This window comes from Chamaea fasciata, unplaced genomic scaffold, assembly GCF_029207755.1.
Source record: "Chamaea fasciata isolate MVZ Bird 193981 ecotype frontalis unplaced genomic scaffold, bChaFas1.0.hap1 SCAF_351, whole genome shotgun sequence".
NCBI classification, from domain to species: domain Eukaryota; kingdom Metazoa; phylum Chordata; class Aves; order Passeriformes; family Sylviidae; genus Chamaea; species Chamaea fasciata.
The window spans coordinates 84971-98481 of record NW_027094436.1 but is presented as its reverse complement, the minus strand read 5'-3'; the positions used below and the strand labels follow the sequence as shown (position 1 = coordinate 98481).

The 13511-nt window shown below is 60.8% G+C and overlaps 1 long non-coding RNA gene across 1 annotated transcript; it reads left to right on the top strand.

The window, feature by feature from the left end:
• Positions 1–10181: 10181 nt before the first annotated feature.
• On the top strand, positions 10182–11401 carry LOC136305295 (uncharacterized). The gene is made up of 3 exons (XR_010725229.1): positions 10182–10431; positions 10527–10655; positions 11122–11401. It is a non-coding gene; the product is annotated as an uncharacterized lncRNA (long non-coding RNA).
• Positions 11402–13511: the final 2110 nt, after the last annotated feature.

Below are 13511 nucleotides of genomic sequence, written 5' to 3'. Positions count from 1 at the left end.
TCTCCGGCGGTTCGCTCGCAGGCCGGCCTGGAACAGCGTCAAGACGCTGTTTCCGAGCTCTCCACAGGCAGAGAAGCTGTTTGCAGCACGGCAAGTGCTTTCTCCTAGCCTGGGAAGCGAGCAAACGCCGTCTTGGCCGCGCCGAGTGCACTCTCCGGCGGTTCGCTCGGCAGGCCGGCCTGGAACAGCGTCAAACGCTGTTTCCGAGCTCTCCACAGGCAGAGAAGCTGTTTGCAGCACCGGCAAGTGCTGCTCCTAGCCTGGGAAGCGAGCAAACGCCGTTTGGCCGCGCCGGTGCACTCTCCGGCGGTTCGCTCGCAGGCCGGCCTGGAACAGCGTCAAACGCTGTTTCCGAGCTCTCCACAGGCAGAGAAGCTGTTTGCAGCACGGCAAGTGCTTCTCCTAGCCTGGGAAGCGAGCAAACGCCGTTTGGCCGCGCCGAGTGCACTCTCCGGCGCTTCGCTCGCAGGCCGGCCTGGAACAGCGTCAAACGCTGTTTCCGAGCTCTCCACAGGCAGAGAAGCTGTTTGCAGCACGGCAAGTGCTTCTCCTAGCCTGGGAAGCGAGCAAACGCCGTTTGGCCGCGCCGAGTGCACTCTCCGGCCGTCTTTGCTCGCAGGCCGGCCTGGAACAGCGTCAAACGCTGTTCTCCGAGCTCTCCACAGGCAGAGAAGCTGTTTGCAGCACGGCAAGTGGCTTCTCCTAGCCTGGGAAGCGAGCAAACGCCGTTTGGCCGCGCCGAGTGCACTCTCCGGCGGTTCGCTCGCAGGCCGGCCTGGAACAGCGTCAAACGCTGTTTCCGAGCTCCTCCACAGGCAGAGAAGCTGTTTTGCAGCACGGCAAGTGCTTCTCCTAGCCTGGGAACGCGAGCAAACGCCGTTTGGCCGCGCCGAGTGCACTCTCCCCGGCCCGTTTGCTCGCAGGCCGGCCTGGAACAGCGTCAAACGCTGTTCCGAGCTCTCCACAGGCAGAGAAGCTGTTTGCAGCACGGCAAGTGCTTCTCCTAGCCTGGGAAGCGAGCAAACGCCGTGTTGGCCCGCGCGAGTGCACTCTCCGGCGGTTTCGCTCGCAGGCCGGCCTGGAACAGCGTCAAACGCTGTTTCCGAGCTCTCCACAGGCAGAGAAGCTGTTTGCAGCACGGCAAGTGCTTCTCCTAGCCTGGGAAGCGAGCAAACGCCGTTTGGCCGCGCCGAGTGCACTCCTCCGGCGGCTTCGCTCGCAGGCGGCCTGGAACAGCGTCAAACGCTGTTTCCGAGCTCTCCACAGGCAGAGAAGCTGTTTGCAGCACGGCAAGTGCTTCTCCTAGCCTGGGGAAGCGAGCAAACGCAGTTTGGCCGCGCCGAGTGCACTCTCCGGCGCTTCGCTCGCAGGCCGGCCTGGAACAGCGTCAAAACGCTGTTTCCCGAGCTCTCCACAGGCAGAGAAGCTGTTTGCAGCACGGCAAGTGCTTCTCCTAGCCTGGGAAGCGAGCACACGCCGTTTGGCCGCGCCGAGTGCACTCTCCGGCGGTTCGCTCGCAGGCCGGCCTGGAACAGCGTCAAACGCTGTTTCCCGACGCTCTCCACAGGCAGAGAAGCTGTTTGCAGCACGGCAAGTGCTTCTCCTAGCCTGGGAAGCGAGCAAACGCCGTTTGGCCGCGCCGAGTGCACTCTCCGGCGGTTCGCTCGCAGGCCGGCCTGGAACAGCGTCAAACGCTGTTTCCGAGCTCTCCACAGGCAGAGAAGCTGTTTGCAGCACGGCAAGTGCTTCTCCTAGCCTGGGAAGCGAGCAAACGCCGTTTGGCCGCGCCGAGTGCACTCTCCGGCGGTTCGCTCGCAGGCCGGCCTGGAACCGCGTCAAACGCTGTTCTCCCGAGCTCTCCACAGGCAGAGAAGCTGTTTGCAGGCCACGGCAAGTGCTTCTCCTAGCCTGGGAAGCGAGCAAACGCCGTTTGGCCGCGCCGAGTGCACTCTCCGGCGCTTCGCTCGCAGGCCGGCCTGGAACAGCGTCAAACGCTGTTTCCGAGCTCTCCACAGGCAGAGAAGCTGTTTGCAGCACGGCAAGTGCTTCTCCTAGCCTGGGAAGCGAGCAAACGCCGTTTGGCCGCGCCGAGTGCACTCTCCGGCGCTTCGCTCGCAGGCCGGCTGGAAGCAGCGTCAAACGCTGTTTCCGAGCTCTCCACAGGCAGAGAAGCTGTTTGCAGCACGGCAAGTGCTTCTCCTAGCCTGGGAAGCGAGCAAACGCCGTTTGGCCGCGCCGAGTGCACTCTCCGGCGCTTCGCTCGCAGGCCGGCCTGGAACAGCGTCAAACGCTGTTCCGAGCTCTCCACAGGGCAGAGAAGCTGTTTGCAGCACGGCAAGTGCTTCTCCTAGCCTGGGAAGCGAGCAAACGCCGTTTGGCCGGCGCCGAGTGCACTCTCCGGCGGTTCGCTCGCAGGCCGGCCTGAACAGCGTCAAACGCTGGTTTCCGAGCTCTCCACAGGCAGAGAAGCTGTTTGCAGCACGGCAAGTGCTTCTCCTAGCCTGGGAAAGCGAGCAAACGCCGTTTGGCCGCGCCGAGTGCACTCTCCGGCGCTCCTCGCTCGCAGGCCGGCCTGGAACAGCGTCAAACGCTGTTTCCGAGCTCTCCACAGGCCGAGAAGCTGTTTTGCAGCACGGCAAGTGCTTCTCCTAGCCTGGGAAGCGAGCAAACGCCGTTTGCCGCGCCGAGTGCACTCTCCGGCGGTTCGCTCGCAGGCCGGCCTGGAACAGCGTCAAACGCTGTTTCCCGAGCTCTCCACAGGCAGAGAAGCTGTTTGCAGCACGGCAAGTGCTTCTCCTAGCCTGGGAAGCGAGCAAACGCCGTTTGGCCGCGCCGAGTGCACTCTCCGGCGCTTCGCTCGCAGGCCCGGCCTGGGAACAGCGTCAAACGCTGTTTCCGAGCTCTCCACAGGCAGAGAAGCTGTTTGCAGCACCGGCAAGTGCTTCTCCTAGCCTGGGAAGCGAGCAAACGCCGTTTGGCCGCGCCGAGTGCACTCTCCGGCGGTTCGCTCGCAGGCCGGCCTGGAACAGCGTCAAACGCTGTTTCCGAGCTCTCCACAGGCAGAGAAGCTGTTTGCAGCACGGCAAGTGCTTCTCCTAGCCTGGGAAGCGAGCAAACGCCCGTTTGGCCGCGCCGAGTGCACTCTCCGGCGCTTCGCTCGCAGGCCGGCCTGGAACAGCGTCAAACGCTGTTTTCCGAGCTCTCCACAGGCAGAGAAGCTGTTTGCAGCACGGCAAGTGCTTCTCCTAGCCTGGGAAGCGAGCAAACGCCGTTTGGCCGCGCCGAGTGCACTCTCCGGCGCTTCGCTCGCAGGCCGGCCTGGAACAGCGTCAAACGCTGTTTCCGAGCTCTCCACAGGCAGAGAAGCTGTTTGCAGCACGGCAAGTGCTTCTCCTAGCCTGGGAAGCGAGCAAACGCCCGTTTGGCCGCGCCGAGTGCGCTCTCCGGCGGTTCGCTCGCAGGCCGGCCTGGAACAGCGTCAAACGCTGTTTCCGAGCTCTCCACAGGCAGAGAAGCTGTTTGCAGCACGGCAAGTGCTTCTCCTAGCCTGGGAAGCGAGCAAACGCCGTTTGGCCGCGCCGAGTGCACTCTCCGGCGGTTCGCTCGCAGGCCGGCCTGGAACAGCGTCCAAACGCTGGTTTCCGAGCTCTCCACAGGCAGAGAAGCTGTTTGCAGCACGGCAAGTGCTTCTCCTAGCCTGGGGAAGCGAGCAAACGCCGTTTGGCCGCGCCGAGGTGCACTCTCCGGCGGTTCGCTCGCAGGCCGGCCTGGAACAGCGTCAAACGCTGTTTCCGAGCTCTCCACAGGCAGAGAAGCTGTTTGCAGCACGGCAAGTGCTTCTCCTAGCCTGGGAAGCGAGCAAACGCCGTTTGGCCGCGCCGAGTGCACTCTCCGGCGCTTCGCTCGCAGGCCGGCCTGGAACAGCGTCAAACGCTGTTTCCGAGCTCTCCACAGGCAGAGAAGCTGTTTGCAGCACGGCAAGTGCTTCTCCTAGCCTGGGAAGCGAGCAAACGCCGTTTGGCCGCGCCGAGTGCACTCTCCGGCAGTTCGCTCGCAGGCCGGCCTGGAACAGCGTCAAACGCTGTTTCCGAGCTCTCCACAGGCAGAGAAGCTGTTTGCAGCACGGCAAGTGCTTCTCCTAGCCTGGGAAGCGAGCAAACGCCGTTTGGCCGCGCCGAGTGCACTCTCCGGCGGTTCGCTCGCAGGCCGGCCTGGAACAGCGTCAAACGCTGTTTCCGAGCTCTCCACAGGCAGAGAAGCTGTTTGCAGCACGGCAAGTGCTTCTCCTAGCCTGGGAAGCGAGCAAACGCCGTTTGGCCGCGCCGAGTGCACTCTCCGGCGCTTCGCTCGCAGGCCGGCCTGGAACAGCGTCAAACGCTGTTTCCGAGCTCTCCACAGGCAGAGAAGCTGTTTGCAGCACGGCAAGTGCTTCTCGTAGCCTGGGAAGCGAGCAAACGCCGTTTGGCCGCGCCGAGTGCACTCTCCGGCGGTTCGCTCGCAGGCCGGCCTGGAACAGCGTCAAACGCTGTTTCCGAGCTCTCCACAGGCAGAGAAGCTGTTTGCAGCACGGCAAGTGCTTCTCCTAGCCTGGGAAGCGAGCAAACGCCGTTTGGCCGCGCCGAGTGCACTCTCCGGCGGTTCGCTCGCAGGCCGGCCTGGAACAGCGTCAAACGCTGTTTCCGAGCTCTCCACAGGCAGAGAAGCTGTTTGCAGCACGGCAAGTGCTTCTCCTAGCCTGGGAAGCGAGCAAACGCCGTTTGGCCGCGCCGAGTGCACTCTCCGGCGCTTCGCTCGCAGGCCGGCCTGGAACAGCGTCAAACGCTGTTTCCGAGCTCTCCACAGGCAGAGAAGCTGTTTGCAGCACGGCAAGTGCTTCTCCTAGCCTGGGAAGCGAGCAAACGCCGTTTGGCCGCGCCGAGTGCACTCTCCGGCGCTTCGCTCGCAGGCCGGCCTGGAACAGCGTCAAACGCTGTTTCCGAGCTCTCCACAGGCAGAGAAGCTGTTTGCAGCACGGCAAGTGCTTCTCCTAGCCTGGGAAGCGAGCAAACGCCGTTTGGCCGCGCCGAGTGCACTCTCCGGCGCTTCGCTCGCAGGCCGGCCTGGAACAGCGTCAAACGCTGTTTCCGAGCTCTCCACAGGCAGAGAAGCTGTTTGCAGCACGGCAAGTGCTTCTCCTAGCCTGGGAAGCGAGCAAACGCCGTTTGGCCGCGCCGAGTGCACTCTCCGGCGGTTCGCTCGCAGGCCGGCCTGGAACAGCGTCAAACGCTGTTTCCGAGCTCTCCACAGGCAGAGAAGCTGTTTGCAGCACGGCAAGTGCTTCTCCTAGCCTGGGAAGCGAGCAAACGCCGTTTGGCCGCGCCAAGTGCACTCTCCGGCGGTTCGCTCGCAGGCCGGCCTGGAACAGCGTCAAACGCTGTTTCCGAGCTCTCCACAGGCAGAGAAGCTGTTTGCAGCACGGCAAGTGCTTCTCCTAGCCTGGGAAGCGAGCAAACGCCGTTTGGCCGTGCCGAGTGCACTCTCCGGCGGTTCGCTCGCAGGCCGGCCTGGAACAGCGTCAAACGCTGTTTCCGAGCTCTCCACAGGCAGAGAAGCTGTTTGCAGCACGGCAAGTGCTTCTCCTAGCCTGGGAAGCGAGCAAACGCCGTTTGGCCGCGCCGAGTGCACTCTCCGGCGCTTCGCTCGCAGGCCGGCCTGGAACAGCGTCAAACGCTGTTTCCGAGCTCTCCACAGGCAGAGAAGCTGTTTGCAGCACAGCAAGTGCTTCTCCTAGCCTGGGAAGCGAGCAAACGCCGTTTGGCCGCGCCGAGTGCACTCTCCGGCGGTTCGCTCGCAGGCCGGCCTGGAACAGCGTCAAACGCTGTTTCCGAGCTCTCCACAGGCAGAGAAGCTGTTTGCAGCATGGCAAGTGCTTCTCCTAGCCTGGGAAGCGAGCAAACGCCGTTTGGCCGTGCCGAGTGCACTCTCCGGCGCTTCGCTCGCAGGCCGGCCTGGAACAGCGTCAAACGCTGTTTCCGAGCTCTCCACAGGCAGAGAAGCTGTTTGCAGCACGGCAAGTGCTTCTCCTAGCCTGGGAAGCGAGCAAACGCCGTTTGGCCGCGCCGAGTGCACTCTCCGGCGCTTCGCTCGCAGGCCGGCCTGGAACAGCGTCAAACGCTGTTTCCGAGCTCTCCACAGGCAGAGAAGCTGTTTGCAGCACGGCAAGTGCTTCTCCTAGCCTGGGAAGCGAGCAAACGCCGTTTGGCCGCGCCGAGTGCACTCTCCGGCGCTTCGCTCGCAGGCCGGCCTGGAACAGCGTCAAACGCTGTTTCCGAGCTCTCCACAGGCAGAGAAGCTGTTTGCAGCACGGCAAGTGTTTCTCCTAGCCTGGGAAGCGAGCAAACGCCGTTTGGCCGCGCCGAGTGCACTCTCCGGCGGTTCGCTCGCAGGCCGGCCTGGAACAGCGTCAAACGCTGTTTCCGAGCTCTCCACAGGCAGAGAAGCTGTTTGCAGCACGGCAAGTGCTTCTCCTAGCCTGGGAAGCGAGCAAACGCCGTTTGGCCGCGCCGAGTGCACTCTCCGGCGCTTCGCTCGCAGGCCGGCCTGGAACAGCGTCAAACGCTGTTTCCGAGCTCTCCACAGGCAGAGAAGCTGTTTGCAGCACGGCAAGTGCTTCTCCTAGCCTGGGAAGCGAGCAAACGCCGTTTGGCCGCGCCGAGTGCACTCTCCGGCGCTTCGCTCGCAGGCCGGCCTGGAACAGCGTCAAACGCTGTTTCCGAGCTCTCCACAGGCAGAGAAGCTGTTTGCAGCACGGCAAGTGCTTCTCCTAGCCTGGGAAGCGAGCAAACGCCGTTTGGCCGCGCCGAGTGCACTCTCCGGCGGTTCGCTCGCAGGCCGGCCTGGAACAGCGTCAAACGCTGTTTCCGAGCTCTCCACAGGCAGAGAAGCTGTTTGCAGCACGGCAAGTGCTTCTCCTAGCCTGGGAAGCGAGCAAACGCCGTTTGGCCGCGCCGAGTGCACTCTCCGGCGGTTCGCTCGCAGGCCGGCCTGGAACAGCGTCAAACGCTGTTTCCGAGCTCTCCACAGGCAGAGAAGCTGTTTGCAGCACGGCAAGTGCTTCTCCTAGCCTGGGAAGCGAGCAAACGCCGTTTGGCCGCGCCGAGTGCACTCTCCGGCGCTTCGCTCGCAGGCCGGCCTGGAACAGCGTCAAACGCTGTTTCCGAGCTCTCCACAGGCAGAGAAGCTGTTTGCAGCACGGCAAGTGCTTCTCCTAGCCTGGGAAGCGAGCAAACGCCGTTTGGCCGCGCCTAGTGCACTCTCCGGCGCTTCGCTCGCAGGCAGGCTTGGAACAGCGTTAAACGCTGTTTCCGAGCTCTCCACAGGCAGAGAAGCTGTTTGCAGCACGGCAAGTGCTTCTCCTAGCCTGGGAAGCGAGCAAACGCCGTTTGGCCGCGCCTAGTGCACTCTCCGGCGCCTCGCTCGCAGGCAGGCTTGGAACAGCGTTAAACGCTGTTTCCGAGCTCTCCACAGGCAGAGAAGCTGTTTGCAGCACGGCAAGTGCTTCTCCTAGCCTGGGAAGCGAGCAAACGCCGTTTGGCCGCGCCGAGTGCACTCTCCGGCGGTTCGCTCGCAGGCAGGCTTGGAACAGCGTCAAACGCTGTGTCCGAGCTCTCTACAGGCAGAGAAGCTGTTTGCAGCACGGCAAGTGCTTCTCCTAGCCTGGGAAGCGAGCAAACGCCGTTTGGCCGCGCCTAGTGCACTCTCCGGCGCTTCGCTCGCAGGCAGGCTTGGAACAGCGTTAAACGCTGTTTCCGAGCTCTCCACAGGCAGAGAAGCTGTTTGCAGCACGGCAAGTGCTTCTCCTAGCCTGGGAAGCGAGCAAACACCGTTTGGCCGCGCCTAGTGCACTCTCCGGCGCCTCGCTCGCAGGCAGGCTTGGAACAGCGTTAAACGCTGTTTCCGAGCTCTCCACAGGCAGAGAAGCTGTTTGCAGCACGGCAAGTGCTTCTCGTAGCCTGGGAAGCGAGCAAACGCCGTTTGGCCGCGCCGAGTGCACTCTCCGGCGGTTCGCTCGCAGGCAGGCTTGGAACAGCGTCAAACGCTGTGTCCCAGCTCTCCACAGGCAGAGAAGCTGTTTGCAGCACGGCAAGTGCTTCTCCTAGCCTGGGAAGCGAGCAAACGCCGTTTGGCCGCGCCTAGTGCACTCTCCGGCGCTTCGCTCGCAGGCCGGCTTGGAACAGCGTCAAACGCTGTTTCCGAGCTCTCCACAGGCAGAGAAGCTGTTTGCAGCACGGCAAGTGCTTCTCCTAGCCTGGGAAGCGAGCAAACGCCGTTTGGCCGCGCCGAGTGCACTCTCCGGCGATTCGCTCGCAGGCAGGCTTGGAACAGCGTTAAACGCTGTTTCCGAGCTCTCCACAGGCAGAGAAGCTGTTTGCAGCACGGCAAGTGCTTCTCCTAGCCTGGGAAGCGAGCAAACGCCGTTTGGCCGCGCCTAGTGCACTCTCCGGCGATTCGCTCGCAGGCAGGCTTGGAACAGCGTTAAACGCTGTTTCCGAGCTCCCCACAGGCAGAGAAGCTGTTTGCAGCACGGCAAGTGCTTCTCCTAGCCTGGGAAGCGAGCAAACGCCGTTTGGCCGCGCCTAGTGCACTCTCCGGCGGTTCGCTCGCAGGCAGGCTTGGAACAGCGTTAAACGCTGTTTCCGAGCTCTCCACAGGCAGAGAAGCTGTTTGCAGCACGGCAAGTGCTTCTCCTAGCCTGGGAAGCGAGCAAACGCCGTTTGGCCGCGCCTAGTGCACTCTCCGGCGCCTCGCTCGCAGGCAGGCTTGGAACAGCGTTAAACGCTGTTTCCGAGCTCTCCACAGGCAGAGAAGCTGTTTGCAGCACGGCAAGTGCTTCTCCTAGCCTGGGAAGCGAGCAAACGCCGTTTGGCCGCGCCGAGTGCACTCTCCGGCGGTTCGCTCGCAGGCAGGCTTGGAACAGCGTCAAACGCTGTGTCCGAGCTCTCTACAGGCAGAGAAGCTGTTTGCAGCACGGCAAGTGCTTCTCCTAGCCTGGGAAGCGAGCAAACGCTGTTTGGCCGCGCCTAGTGCACTCTCCGGCGCTTCGCTCGCAGGCAGGCTTGGAACAGCGTTAAACGCTGTTTCCGAGCTCTCCACAGGCAGAGAAGCTGTTTGCAGCACGGCAAGTGCTTCTCCTAGCCTGGGAAGCGAGCAAACGCCGTTTGGCCGCGCCTAGTGCACTCTCCGGCGCCTCGCTCGCAGGCAGGCTTGGAACAGCGTTAAACGCTGTTTCCGAGCTCTCCACAGGCAGAGAAGCTGTTTGCAGCACGGCAAGTGCTTCTCCTAGCCTGGGAAGCGAGCAAACGCCGTTTGGCCGCGCCGAGTGCACTCTCCGGCGGTTCGCTCGCAGGCAGGCTTGGAACAGCGTCAAACGCTGTGTCCGAGCTCTCCACAGGCAGTGAAGCTGTTTGCAGCACGGCAAGTGCTTCTCCTAGCCTGGGAAGCGAGCAAACGCCGTTTGGCCGCGCCGAGTGCACTCTCCGGCGCTTCGCTCGCAGGCCGGCTTGGAACAGCGTCAAACGCTGTTTCCGAGCTCTCCACAGGCAGAGAAGCTGTTTGCAGCACGGCAAGTGCTTCTCCTAGCCTGGGAAGCGAGCAAACGCCGTTTAGCCGCGCCTAGTGCACTCTCCGGCGCCTCGCTCGCAGGCAGGCTTGGAACAGCGTTAAACGCTGTTTCCGAGCTCTCCACAGGCAGAGAAGCTGTTTGCAGCACGGAAAGTGCTTCTCCTAGCCTGGGAAGCGAGCAAACGCCGTTTGGCCGCGCCTAGTGCACTCTCCGGCGGTATGCTGCAGGCTGGCTGCGAACAGCGGCTGGGCGCGGTTTCCGTGCTGCCCACAAGCAGAGAAGCTCCTCCAGCACCGAAAGTGCATTTTCGGGGCTGGGAAGCAAGATTTCACTTATTCATTATCTGCAGTGCGCTTACCTGCTCGGCGTGCTTTGCGGCGGCTGAGATCCTCGAGGAGCGGCAGACACGCGTCTCCCGGGCCGGGGAGCGTGACCTCGCTGTTTCGTCACTTCCGGTGCTCCTGCCGTGCGTGCAGCGCTGTGCAGAGGCGGAGGAGCTCGAGGAGCGGCGGCCACGCCTCTCCGGGGCCGGGATTGGAGAAGTCGCTTGTTCGTCACCTGCCGTGCGCCTGCCGTGTTCGGCGCGCTCTGCAGTGGTAGAGAAGCTCGAGCAGCTGCGGCCGCGCGTCTCCTGGGCCAGGAAGCGAGAACTCGAGCCCGATGAGGAGTGTCTGCTTCTGCTTTTAACTTGTGGAAAGTTCAAAGCCTGTGGCTGTAAAATTAGCAGCAATACTGGTGCCTTCTTTTATCGCTCAAGGTCACTGGCCAGCAGGGAACAAGAAGTGTCCCAGGACTTGTTGGTGCCCTGCCAGAGAGAGAAGCAGCAAATGGTGTTGAGAGAATTTCTGGGAGTGCATGTGGGATCCTGCTTTTCTTGACAGCTTGAGAAATGATCTGAACAGAAAAAATATCTTTCTTTTTACAGGAGAATCTGATGTGGAACATGGGACCAGGATGACTTGCTGTGACTTCTTGAAAGCTGGAAAGAAGGCGATGTTAATCTTTTTGGCTAGAGGCAAAGTGTCTGCAAAGCCTTGGAAGAAGCCTATGCCAGGTAAGTGAGGACACGAACAGGAAAACACCTGGAGGCTGTGATGTGATTTCACGGAGGGTTATGGATTCCTGTCTCAAATGTCCATGTGTCAGTAGGGCTGGATCCAAGTGCCCTGGTGGAGAGGCAGGGTTGTCCTGCATTCCAGCTTTTTAGTGGCTGGAGTTTTGCCCAAGGAAGAGCAGCATCCTGATTTTGCTGCCATGTTCAGCCAGCACAGAGCTGTTGGGTGCCTCCGTCCAGGAGCAGCAGGAGCCTGGATTTCTGTCCCTGGGATTGCCTTGCTGTCCAAGACGAGGGCTGAAGGTGAGGGGCAAGGCAGCGCTGGGAGCTCTGGGAGTCAGGAGTGCCAGGCCTTTCATCTCCTGGTGCTGCTCAGGTGTTCACCAGAGGGTTTTTTTGACGGCCTTTGGCTTTCTGGATGGAAGCAAAAGGGTCCTTTCCCCTCCCTGCCTTCTGTCATTCCCAGGTCAGCCCCTGCTCTTTGCTGGCAGGCTAAATAGCCTCAGGAGTGGGCCGAGGAAGTGCTGCCTGATCTGTGAGGTTCCACAGGAGATGGGAGCAGGCTTTGCGCAGAGGTTCAAGCACCTTGGGACTTCCTGAAGGCCTGAGGCCTGAAGCAGAGTCTTGAGGCAAAGCTGACCTCTGGGTGAGCCTTCAACCCAGATGTTGTGTTTGTATCCTGTCGGCAGTGCGGTAGCCAGGATCATTAGTGTTCTGGGCTAGGTCCGTGCTCATTAGTGAAACATGGCTTGACCTTTCTGTGTTCAGAGGCCGGACAGGGCCCTGAGATGAGTCCTGTGGCCTTGTTGGGAGGAGCGGGGCCAAAGGCAGCTCCTGCATTGCTCCTGAAGCCCTGGCCAGGCTTTGGGGCGACGCCGGAGGAGGCTGAGCCCAGCTGTTCCCGCTGTGGGAGTTGTGTGCGCCTGTTTATTGCAGCATTTGCCCGACCTGGGCCCTGTCCCGGCACAGCCGGAGCCTCTTGGCCTGCGGGCGGACGCACCCGCGGGAATTGCCAGTTCTGGGGGGGCTCTCCAGGGCTGGGTTGTGACAGGGGATTCCCAGCTGCTGGGGGTGAGGCTCAGGGTCCCTGGTGCTGGATCTCAGTCCCTGTAGGTCACCTTGGGTAGCAGTGCTGGGGAGCATTGCTGAGCTTCTCCTTGGGAGGTTCTTGGCTGCTCTGAGCTGTCGCCAAAGACCCTGAGCTCCTGAGGTTGGTGTCTGTGTCTTTGGTGCTGACCCTGCCCCCTGGCCAAGTTACTTTGGAGGGTTTGAATAGGGTCTAGGGCTGAGTGCCCTTTGGGCAGTTTGCTGCCAGTCTGGTGTGCTCCTGGAAGTGCCGCTGACCTGCCAGGACTGAGGAGCTGCTGGCTGGGTGCTGCTTCTGTTCTGCAGTGGGAGCAGGTAGCCACAGGGATACAGGGGGAAAATGGGCTGCTGAAATGAAGGAAACAATATGCTTCTAACAGCAGCTACTTTCTTGTGTACATAAAGCTACAGTTCCAGTTTCTAGCACTACTCTTCATGGGTACAGGTGTCTCTCTCAGTCGGCTAAGTTATTTCTCCATCACGCAGGCAGGCAGGAAGGCAGGAACGCACGCACGCATCTTTCAGGGCACTTAATTGGTTAAGTGTCCATCACCGTGCTATGTGTCTCCTATCTGAGTTCTGCATTTCTTGGAGAGGCTTTCCTAGGCTCTTATTTTCAGAGCTGTTGTTGTTCCTGTAGCCTTGATGAATTCCTGCGAACTCTGGAAAAGAAGACTGCAGGTGTCATCTTCACTACAAACAGTTTGGCTGATACAGGGAATGGCCCAAGTTATTCAGATACATTGCTACACCGGGAGGGCTTAGAGAGAAACCTGGAGATGGGTTGTGGAAGCCTGAAGTGGGATCTTCTCCCCTGCCGACCCTTGTGTAAGAGACGGTCCGAAGATCCCTCATCTGCCTCACGACCATCGTCAAGGACAGAGACTGAAACCCCTAAAAGGGACTTGAAAATCTCAACACAGGAGTTCTGGCCTGGCTGAGGTGGGATGGTGGCCAAGTGCTGCCTGCAGGTGTGTTTGATGGAAAACACCCAGCACCCATATGGGAACATCAGAACCTGAGCAGAAACAATGGGCAAGTCACGGTGAAGTGACCGCGCCTGCTGACACTGCACCTGCTGACTTGGACTGGTTGACACTGTACCTGCTGATGACCGACTTGTTCTGGGTTCTCTGAATGAACACACTGCAATGATTTCCCCCAGCTGTTTGGCCAACTGCCTGTCGCTTCGGAGAGGACTATAAAAACCCTGGAGACTCCCGCTCACTTTTGAGATCTCCCCACTGGAGAAGATTGCGTCTATAGGCATCTTCAAAAGCCTCGAGGACTCGACCCTCCATGTTGGTAGCTATAATCCCCTTCCCCTCTTTTTCTGTCTTTCTTACTATTCTCCTTTTCTCTCCCCACTATCGCATTTGTTGGCACTAAATAAAGGTGCATTTGTGATTGAGTAAACTGAGTTTGTCCCCCGCTGTGTCTTTTGCGCTCTGAGATCCCTAAAACGAACCATCACGAACCCCGCTTGTGTGAGCGGATCGTGACAAGTTTGCATGTGAATAAGTTCATTTGTGTACCTTTTCCGCTCTCCCTCACCCCCCATTTCGAGCCGGTGTCCATTTTGAAACTGTCTCCTTCCCGTGGGGCCGTGCTCCCGCTGCTCCCCTCACAGCCCTGATGGCGACACGCAAACCAGAGAACTCCCTGGGACTGCAGTGCCCACAGGAGGTGGAGTGGACGCCTAAAAACCCCTAGGGCCGGTGAGCCATTAGCCAGACAGGACTCCAAACTACCCCAGTGAGCAGGGAGAAC